This window comes from Pongo pygmaeus, chromosome 5 (genome assembly GCF_028885625.2).
Source record: "Pongo pygmaeus isolate AG05252 chromosome 5, NHGRI_mPonPyg2-v2.0_pri, whole genome shotgun sequence".
Taxonomy (NCBI): domain Eukaryota; kingdom Metazoa; phylum Chordata; class Mammalia; order Primates; family Hominidae; genus Pongo; species Pongo pygmaeus.
The window spans coordinates 141,305,629-141,317,351 of record NC_072378.2 but is presented as its reverse complement, the minus strand read 5'-3'; the positions used below and the strand labels follow the sequence as shown (position 1 = coordinate 141,317,351).

The following is an 11,723-nucleotide window of genomic DNA, read 5'->3' as shown; positions in this document are numbered from 1 at the left end:
GTTATTAATGACTGCTGTAAAATATAACACACTGAAATCTAAGTTTTGTATGGAACAGCAATCGTTTTCTTATTTTTTCAATTTTTGGCTCAGAAATTTGAGTTGGGCTCAGCAAAGATATTTCATCTCTGATCCACAAAAACATCCCAACCGGGATACTGCAATGACTTGCATGTCTGGAGTAAACAGAAAGAGCTGAGAGCTAGCAAGGTATCTCTCTCTGTCTCTCTCTCTCTCTCTCTCTCTCCCTCCCTCCTCCCCACCCCCCTCCCTCTCTCTGTCTCTCTCCCTCTCTCTTCCCCTTGTTCTATATGACCTTAATATTAGCTAGGGCTTCCTCGCAGCATGGAGGACTCAGGTCAGTCAGACCTTGACATGGTTGGTCAATGCACCAAAAGGAATGAAGCTGCTCATCCTCTTAAAATCTGCAGTCAAAACCGCTATAGCATCATTTTCACTATACTACATTATTTAAAACAGTCAGAGCCTAGCCCCAACTCAAGGGAGGACTCACAGACCTCATCTCTCATTAGAAGAAGCGTCAAAATATTTGTGGCTATTTTTATGCTATCACAGATTAAAGCAGCCTTCAGCTATGGATGAATAAATATCTAACCATGAAGGATACAGAATTATTTTTATCTAAAATGTGCATGGAAATAATTGAGTTACACTTATTAGAAATGTCCTTGGCAATGTGCTAGAAATCAACGACTAGTTTTAAAAGTCATATGTTTAGAAGGATTCCATTTTACTGTATTACTTGTTTGTCCACTACCACTGTCTGCACTGCCACATCTACAGGCAACTCTTTCTCTGTTTAGTCACTCCAAACAAATTCACCAAGCTGTCTTTAAGCAATGACTCTATGAAGTTGTCTAATTTATTAGGATGTCACAGAATGAGTAAGGCAGAAAACCAATAACGTAATATTGAGACCTTGAAACTCTCAAGAAACTCTGTTTGGAAATTTTATGATTTTGCCACATAAACTCACCTGCTTTTGCTTGGTCCATATTGCAATGTTAGGAGAGGGGGGTGTAGCTAATAAACAAACGCAGTCATAAATTTATGCTATTTGCCTTCTCACAGCATTTTATCACCAAAAGTTATCGTACATTATTAGAATTTATCTTTTTATATCTGAACAGCAAATGAATGATAAAAATTCATGGAGGGGTAGTGAGTTACATTTAAATGCATTCTCAGAGTTAAGTCTCATACCCAAAACCCACATGCTTCATGGCTCAAAACTGATTTTTTTTAACTTTTTACTTGCTCTTTGTTACTACAGTGTATGGTAATCAGAATAATGATACTCCAAAGATTTCCACACCCTGATACCTCAAACCTGTAAATATCTTACCTTGCATGAGTGCCACAGCCAATAGAAGGGAGAAAATGCAAGCGAATGGGTTCTCCACAGAGTCTCCTGATGTCCTGCATATATCAGGATTTCAGCCTGTTAAACCTGACTTTTACCTTCTGATCTCCAAACTGTACAATAAAAAAAAAACTGTGTTCTGTCATTGTGTTTGTGACAATTTGTTACAGCAGCAGTAGGAAATGAATCCATGATGAAACGTAGTATATAACCTACAACATTTTTAAGTTAAGAGCAGAGGCTATTAAAAATGACAATGGGACAACAGCTAGAATTTGAAAATGTCCCTGTCAAATTGGGTTGAATGTGCATCCTATCAGTAAAGCCACTTTATCTTTGTAGGGTATTGGGTTAACTTTCTTGGTGATTGTCCTTCCATATACATATTATTAAATAGCCTCCTAGGAACTAGGAACAAATACAATATTTATGTGGGTCCAGAAACTTCCTGAAAATGTACATGTTCTAAAGCACGCTTGAGCACTTAGAAACTCTGAACTTCCTGATCACCTTTTGCTAAACATATTCTACTTGAAGACCATCGCTTGGGAAACTTGGCCATGAGCCAGGAACTCTGACGTGATTACTATGCTGAGGCCAAATAAAACTCTATAGTACTGCCCAGAACATCTAGTGTATTCTAACCACAAGAGAGCGTTCAGACAAATCTCTGCTAAGGGATATTCTACCAAATATCCAAATATCTGAGCAGTAACCCTGAAAACTGTTAGTCATCAAAAACAAGGAACATCTGAGAAACTATCACAAACAAGACATAGGACACAGGACAACTAATTGTAATGTGGTATGCTAGATGGGATTTTAGGACAGAAACAGGACGTTAAGGAAAATTTAGCTATTCCACAGGTGGCCTCCACACCTCCACTTGTGTTTCTGCCATATCCATAGTGATCCTTGAGAAGTTCCAGCATATTTTGCGAGTACTCAACACTAACATCAATGGGCGGTGGAAAATAGCCTTTGTCATCACTGCCATTAAGGGTGTGGGTTGAAGATATGCTCACATGGTGTTGAGGAAAGCAGACATTGACATCACCAAGAGGGCAGGAGAACTCACTGAGGATGAGGTGGAACCTGTGATCACCATTATACAAAATCTACACCAGTACAAGATCCCAGACTGGTCCTTAAACAGACAGATGTAAAGGATGGAAAATATAGCCAGGTCCTGGCCAATGGTCTGGAAAACAAGGTCCGTGAAGATCTGGAGTGACTGAAGAAGATTCAGTCCCATAGAGGGCTGTGCCACTTCTGGGGCCTTCATGTCTGAGGCAAGCACGCCAAGACCACTGGCTGCGGTGGCCCTGCTGTGGGTGTGTCCAAGAAGAAATTGGCATGTGGGCCTTGTCTGTTAATAAATAATTTATATGAAAAAAAAACCAGGAAAACCAAGGGAATCTAAAAAAGTAATCTAAAATGAACTTTAGTTAATAACATTGTATCAATATTGGTTCAATAACTATGACAAATGTACTATTTTAATTTCAGTTGTTAATAGGAGAAACTGAGCATGAGATATACTGGAACTCTCTATACTGTCTTTGTAAGAATTCTTTAAATCTTAATTTATTTATTAAATATCTCTGTCATAAGTTCTAGTTAAGAAACTTCAATTTAAAATTTTTCGCCACTGAAAATGCAAAGGTGGAACATTGTGCTTGGGGGATATATGTCCAAGATTTCAAAAATTCTGATAGCCAATAGATTTCAAATGATTGTTATTATTTTTCTTACTTATAAAGTGGCACAGTTGATCAAGATGACTTTTATTTACTGTGACTTTCTTACAGACCCCAAATGTTTGAAGACACAACTTCTGAAGACAAAATTTTTACACACATAGAAAAAAAATTTGGTTTCCTATATAGACATCTATACTAACAGAGCATATGCACACTTGACATTGTATTTAGCTTCTTAAAACAATTGTAACTTCATATACTGGGAGATGCATTCCCTAACCTCTAGGAGGAGCTCCTTGCCAGCAATCTCCCTATAAAACACACACACAAACACTCACTCACTCACTCACTTACTCATTCTCTCCAGCCTTCACTCAAAGGTAGATGGTCACAGAGTTAACATGAGTCAAAGCTAAGGAAACAAATCACCTTTTTTACTATGGGAAGAAGCTTCCAGTGAGGGAGTAGATAGGTTCATAGTTGTTAGGTACTCTTCAAAAAGAAGTGGCAAGTTTTGTAAGTGAAACACATGTAAAGGAGCCAGAACCATCTAATTTATGAACGTATGTCTGAGTAGAGGCCACAAAGAGTTTGCAACACAGGTCCTGTTGTAATGCATAGCGTGTATGTGCTTGTGATGGGACAACTTTATATTTCTCTCAGAACGTTTTGATGACAACAGGTAGTTCATCAAATATTTGGAGTCTTAGTCATCTCTATTTTCTTTCCATAATAGTCAAGGCTGATGTTTTCTATCCAGGTATAATTGTAATACAGAATACACCTTTACATTTAAAAAAAAAAGTTAATGTAGGTGTATGAACAGAAAAGGAGTTGTTATTCATCTGTCATTTTTATAAAACTTTCCATAGCCACATTCAACACCTGTGTATAGCATATAGTCTTATTATGCATTAATTTACTTAATATTTTTCAAAATGTAGTATGTTTACATGTAATACATTTATTATTTTTGTTTTAAATGTGAACAAATATTTTCAAAGTTTCTTAGTTTTCATATCTAATATGATCAATATTCAGAGATATTGCCCACAAAAATAAAAGTATTTTGGTCCTGAATAACAAGAATATAAAGGGATTTGAAGCAAATGTTTGAGAAACACTGTTTGAGAAATACAAGATCTTGGTAACCTGGAGGCTTTAGGGGACAATCTGGAAAGCCTTGGAGCAGAGTCTGAATTGAGTCTGCTGATTGTTTACTCTTCAGAGATCCTAGGGTTAATGGACACCTTGGAGAAAGATTTATATTGGCCCCATAAATGTGTTCCATCTTGGTATGGCCCCAAGGATCTGAGGAGAAGCTGTATATTTGAACTGAGTCTTTTCAATCATCATTCGAAGACTTACTGTTGATTTTTTTAAAGGTAATATGCAGAAAAGAGTGTTTCGAGTTATCAATTGCTCTATTTTATACACTTATGCAGGTGTGTGAGTGAAAGAGGGAAAAAAACGTATGGAAGATTATGTGAAAAAAGAAAAGATTTATATACCTGAGGGTTTTGTTTTGTTTTGTTTGGCACAAGCTGCCTGAGAGAAGAGAGGGAAGGAAACGGGTGCACCCATGAAAAAAAACCTAATTTAAATAAAATTGTATTTGTCTATATGTATCTGTATTTATAGACAATTGTTTTGGAAAGCTGTTAAATCTTTCTCTTCCAACTGATGGGGAGTCACTTTTTCAGGGGAAAAGAAAGTTGCAAAAGTGTGTGTATATCATATGATTCTACTTTAATAACAAAGAAAATGGTGGACATAATATATGTAAATATATATGCTTGTATATATATATATATTCATGAACAACAAAAAAGGATTGAAAGTGAGCATTTTAGGCTATTAGCATTGGTTATCTCAATGAGATGAGAAAGAGAAGTAGAGAACAATAACTAGCATGGCTTTTATGCATTTTGCAATACAGATGGTCCCTGACTTACTATGGTTCGACATACAATTGTTTAACTTTATGATGATGTGAAAGCAGTACGTATTTAGTAGAAATCACACTTTGAATGCTGCTCTCTTCTCTCACTATCTGCAGGATACAGTCCCAGGATGCCGGGCAGCAGCAGTGAGCTACAGCTCCCAGTCAGCTGTGCAATCACAAGGGTAAACAACTGAAACGACCATTCTGTTTATAACTTCCAGTACAGTATTCAATAAATTACAAGAGATATTATAAAAGGGATTTTGTGTTAGATGACTTTGCCCACCTGTAGGCTAATGTAAGTGTTCTGGGCACATTTAAGGTAGGCTAGGCTGCCCTATGATGTTTTAAAGGTTAGGTGCATTAAATGCATTTTTGACTTAACAATATTTTCAACATACAACCGGTTTATCTAGATATAACCTCATTGTAAATCAAGGAATATTTGTATGTCATTTCAATTGTTAAGAGAAGTATGTGTTATCATTGTAATGTAGAAAAGATGAAAGTTTTATTAATGTTGCTCAATATAGAACAATGTTATGATATAATACATGTTAAAAATAGTTACAAAGAATTTGTATAGTAAGTCCCATTTTTATAAAAAATTAAGGCTGTGTTTGTGTATGTACAGCTTTGCAAAACTTGTCCTATTGTTTCAGAATTGTGCCTGAAGCACACAGCTAGGTTCAAAAATTGCTAAGTACCATGTATTCTAAATCCACATAGCCAACAATGAACTGACATTTGGGACCTGACACCTTTATCACTCCATGGTGACAAACCCTGAGGAACAAATAGAAAAGGAAAAATTAAGAAGCTTTTCAGTACAAGACTGACCTTTCTCTACACTAAGGGACTGGAGTCATTGATCTGCCTATGTTGAAAGACAAATACCAAAGCTTTGGATCAATATTGAATTCAAATAATTATTTCTCAGTTATAACAGTCTAGTAACTAAAGGTACCTGAAAAGTATAAAATCAGTCCAAAATGCTAATGTTGGAAGTGCTATTCAGCAAGAAAGAAGTATGTGAGTTGTGTGTAAGTAGGGATGAGAGTTGGGTTTGTTTAAATTATCTACTTATTGCATTATTGCGGAAAAATATAAAATGTTATGGATCCCAATAATTTGAGATTCCAGCAACATATGTTCAGAAAAAAGACTGGAAGGATATATGCTACTGTGATAATAAGGGTTATATCTGGTTGGTAGAATCATGGAAGGTTCTTATAATTCTTATTTTTGTATGACTATGTTACATTAGCTACTAGAATAAAATTTATAATGTAAAAACATTTTTAAACATTTCTGCACACAACGTAAGCATCACTTCTAAAAACATACAGTATCTGTTATCAATTTGCTACCTAATGTTATCTAATTCTGAGCTTAATCTTTCACAGCATTTCTGGAAGTTTGAAAGCAATATAAACATTGACTTCACATGCTAATTATTGGCTTAGCAGAGGGAGGTGTTACTTTTTTATTTTCTAAAAATGTGGTACATAGCTTCTTCGTTCTGTGTTCATTTAAGAGATTCACTGGGGACTACTTTGTACTAAGTCATTAAAAAAGGTTTCTCCCTACAGTACATAACTGCCATCTATTATCTCCACCTTCTTGGGCTCATCTTGTTAGGACAGAAAAGTATTCAATATTGGAAACACTTTCCTCATGACACCTTGTATTGTCTTCCAGGAAGGATATAATAAATAAGTCAATAGCTTTCTAGCACAAACCACACTATCCACTCTGGTAATAGGTAGTCCTTCACAATGAAGAATTTGTTTCTTTGCTTTAGAGGGCTTGCCAATCCTTTCCCAAGCTACTTATTGACACAGACATTTAATTTGTAGGATGAATTGAACTTATCTCTTTCACCTCAAAACTTTAAGTTTCTTCATAACCCAGATATACTTTATTGTCTATGAAGTAATATATACAAGCTATAATTACTCAATGTGTTTAAAGTCCAGCTTCTTCTATAACCCACATAAATGATACAACATATTTTTCCATTACAAAAAAGGTGAACTGATAAACATTAACAAAGTAGAGATTAGAACTATTGATTCCTTACTGTATTCTTTTATGACATTTAAAGGAAATGTGAGTGAAAAATAAAAACTCGGGGCCCCAATTCCTTCTGCCAAAAGAAAATAATTAAGCTGAAAGCTGAGTCATGCAAGAAACTGCCTTTTCTTTTGTTTCTAGGCAGATAGGTACAAATAAAAGGTTAAACATCTCCAAAGGTAGCTACTCTATGTTCACCTTATCTTATCTAAAATGTGTGAGATGAATACATAACTGACTATTCCCCTACCTGCTCCTTTTCCCTTGAAATATGTGGATTACCATATCCTCCCTCTGTAACCTCCCAACTGGTTTTCCTTGCCGGCTGCCTAGACAGAGTAGATTTATCAAGACAGGGGGATTGCAATAGAGAAAGAGTTTAATTCATGCAGAGCTGGCTGTACAGCAGACTAGAATTTTATTATTACTCAAATCAGTTGCCCCAAAAACTCAGGGATGCAGATTTTTAAGGATAATTTGGTGGGGAGGGGGTTGGAAAGTGGTGAGTGCTGATAGGTTGGGTCTAAGATGAACTTCCAGGATGTCAAAGATGTCTTGCATTGAGTCAGTTCCCCGGGTGGAGAAGGGGGCACAACACCAGCTGACCCAGTTTATCCATCTGGGTGGTGCCAGCTGATTCATCAAGTACAGTGTCTACAAAACATCTCAAGCTCTGATCTCAAGTTTTACAATAATGAGTTTATCCCCAGGAACAATTTGGGGACGTTCAGAATCTTGTAGCCTCCAGTTGCATGACTTCTAAACCATAATTTCTCAACTTGTGGCTAATTTATTACTTCTGCAAAGGCAGTCTAGTCCCCAAGCAGGAAGGGGGTTCATTTTGGGAACAGGTTGTTATTGTCTTTGTTTCAAAGTTAAACTGTAAACTATTAGGTTGGTGCAAAGGTAATTGCAGTTTTTGCCAATACTTTCAATGGCAAAATAAGTTCCTCCCACAGTTAGTTTGGCCTACTCTCAGGAATGAACCAGGACAGCCTGGAAGTTAGAATCAACAGGGAGTCAGGTAGGTCAGGTCTCTTTTCCTGTCATAATTTTCTCTTATAATTTTTGCAAAGATAGTTTCACCTCTTTCCCTCCAGTCCACTTTTCATCTTTAAATATTCAAACCCTGAAGTTCTTCTTTGGAGAAAAGCACAGACCACAGACTGTTTCTGTGATTCTGTGTTCTTTTCTTCCAGGCATATCCTAAAGCTTGGCAAAATAAACTTCTAAATTGACAGAGACCTATCTTAGATACTTTCTGGTTTACAATAACTAAGTAATGAACATACGTAGAAAGGAAAATACTGTTTCGTGTACATCAACATGGTTTTGTTTATGTATATTTGTGCATAAAATATGTACAATATGTGGGGGTCATGGGCTCTTGGCCCCTTAAAGGTTTTCTGAAAATCACTGACACAAGGCAGATTGATTAATAGGAAAAAAAGGCATACAAATTTATTTAACAAGCATACACAGGAGCCGTCAGAATGAAAACCCAACTTCCCAATGAATTACAGGAACTTATGTATCATCCTGAGGCCACAGTAAAAAATGCAGACTCAGAGTATGGCCAGAAAAAGGTAAATCGGGTTTAGTGGCAAGACAGGTTGAGAGAGAAAGAGAGAAGCTTGGCTAGCAAAGGTGGCTTTGTTACTTGGATGAAACCTCCCTCAGAGAGACTAGATGGTAAATGTTTCTTTTCAGACTTTAAAAAGTGTGATACTCTCAATCTCTCCTGGGTCTGAGGAAAGAGATAGAAAGGGGAGGGGGTATGGATGGATTAATGGAGAATCTTTATAGGTACACAATTTTCCCACTTAAGACACCTTTCCAAAGCTACTTCTGTCAGGATGACTAAGAGGGAGCCATTTTAAAATATTTCAAAAAAATATATTTTGGTGTAAAATATTTTTATTTCCTTCAAAGATAATGAAAAATATGCTGAATATTCTATGTCAGATAATTTAAAATATCTATTAAAAATGGTAAATATTATGGTATCACCTGCTCTTTTATAGACTCTCATCTCTAAAGTAAACTACTGGATAGCCCAATTGGTTCTGTGTTTTTTATACATCATTTCCTACTCTATCTTCATTAGAAAACAAATATGAAATACGCCTTTTTCATTTTAAAATTGAATGTCGGCCAAAAGCCCTTTTTATTGACTATTAAATAGGTTTCTGTTTGGGAGCAAAAATGTTTTGAGCCATTGTAGCGGTAATGAAAATGTTTGTTATGGTATTGCTTAGTAAAGCATATAACCAAATCATCAGCTAAATATAGCCTCATAAGCTCAGAAATTATCTTAAGTATAACATAAGTGTTTGTCTTTCTGTCGGGGAAGAAGTAGAATAGCAGTAGGACCACACAAACTAATTATGTTTCCCTTAGTGTTGATTCTAAAGAAGGCAAAGTGTTACTCCTACTTAAATTATTGAAATCTTTGTTTATATTTTACTGTTTCTTCTTCAAATGCCATTAATAATTTGATTGTATTGCCTTTAGTTGTTAATTCTCTAAAATATATAATATGGTTTCACTAAATACAATGTGATAAATTCCTCTAAATTTTGTTTTTCACAGTGGTTCTGCCCTTTCCTCAGCTCAGAGGGCATGTTTTCTGCAAGATAGGGAATGATGTCATTTTATACAGAGAATAATCTACCACCTGCTGGAAGGAGGAGGCATATTGTGGCAGCTGCATCACTGATTTGAAAAAGCAGCAAAATATAAATGTATAGATGAGTATGTCAGTGTAATGGGTGGGGAAGTATAACATGCTTTCCTCAACAACAGCTGGAAAATTATACTAAGCCTAAAATAGTATCTTTTGGCTTCAAACCAAGTGTTTCTATCACTAGTACTACACAGAACAAAAACACTACTCACAAAAGAATTCCATATTCTGTTTACAGAAGTAGCATCTTCACTTCAAGGCATATTAGATATTGAGGGAGAAATGCTAAAAAGTGAGGACAAAGATATGGTTTATGACTCCATTCATTTTCAAAAAAGTCCTGGAGTCTTTAGACAAACAAGAGAGAAATAATAACTCTTGAACCCTTACTGTTTTCCTCTAAAGACTGAACTGGCATAAAGAAGTATAGATTTTTTTTTAAAGAAATGTGAAAGCTCATATAGAGCTTTATGAAACGCCAGTAATAATTTCAGAAATAATCTGTCTCTACATAACAAATTTAATCAATTATGAATGAAAAGAAAGCTCTGTGTGTTCATAGAGCATTTAATAAACAGATGAACTTGTATGGCAAATACAATGAAATTACATGAATCTGTAAGTAATTTTTTTCTTTTATAGTTTGTAAACAATGACTAATAGAAATTGTCACCTAGAATCAATCCAAGGTGTTTTCCTTTTTTTATTTTTTCAGAATAGAGGAAATAACAGCACTAAAGAGCATGCTGTCCTCTTTTGCAATGCATCGGGTAGCAGGGAGGTATCCCTCGGCATTTCCTTTGGGATAGCAGATATTTTACGTCAACCTCTATTATTTAACTAATAACATTCTAAATGTCACATTTAAAAAGTAACACATATTGAATTTTTATTTAATATGTAGTATTTCTTCCATTGTTTATCATTGCCTTGGATATAAAAACTTTCCATAATTACTACTATAATTGAAGATATTTTCATACGGATAATTGATTTTTACACACTGACTAATTAGATTTATTTTCCTATTGGGGTACGTTGACCTTTTAAGCAAAAATTAACAATCATTTAAAGCTGAGTCTACATAGCAGGTAATTACATGATTAATTTTCTATAAATGTTTAAACTTCATATTTTAGGTAGGAAAACATGAAACTTTAGTATAGACATTTTTTCTGGTGTTCCCTGAATCAAATAAAAATTTCTCTTGATTTCATACCTATTTTATAGTGTGGCAAAAAGTATAATTAAAAGCAAATGTGGTCTTTGGCTATTAGACATTTTCATATTAATAGTGGAATATTCACTCATTTAACACCTCTATATTTCATTTTAAGAATTAAGTCTGTAGACATTGCATTTAGAATAATCTTTATTGCCAAATAAGGTATTAGTCATGTTGAAAGTTTTAAAACATGTCTAAAAATCAAATATCTACACATCTCCTACCATTAAGAAGTGGGTTTTTTTGTTTGTTTGTTTTCCTCCTTGAATCTGGTGGACCTGTGACTGCTTTGACCCATAAATGATGATGGAAGTGACACTATGTGACTTCTGAAAGTAGGTTATAAAGAGTGATGCAGCGTTCTCCTGGTTCTCTGGGACACCTATTTTTGGTGAGGCCACCACCATGTAACAATTCTTACTGTTCTGGTACTACCACCCTGAAGAAGCCACATGTAGAAATATCAGCCAACACACCTAGCCAATAACCAGCATCAACTGCCAACCCTGAGAATAGGCCCAATTGGATACAAAACCAAATCACCCTTTAGATAATTTGATCATAATCAACATCAGACTGAAACTCCATGAAAGAATTCAAGAATACTTAGCTGAACTGTTTCAAAATCCCTGACCCAGAAAATTCTGAGCAAAATAAAATTGTTGTCTTAAACTGCTAATTTTGGGGTTAAGTTGTTATGTGGC

The 11,723-nt window shown here is 35.3% G+C and overlaps 1 pseudogene; it reads left to right on the top strand.

Moving 5' to 3' along the window:
- The first annotated feature begins 345 nt into the window (after positions 1–345).
- On the top strand, positions 346–2,807 carry LOC129039130 (small ribosomal subunit protein uS13-like; annotated as a pseudogene).
- The last annotated feature ends 8,916 nt before the right edge of the window (positions 2,808–11,723 follow it).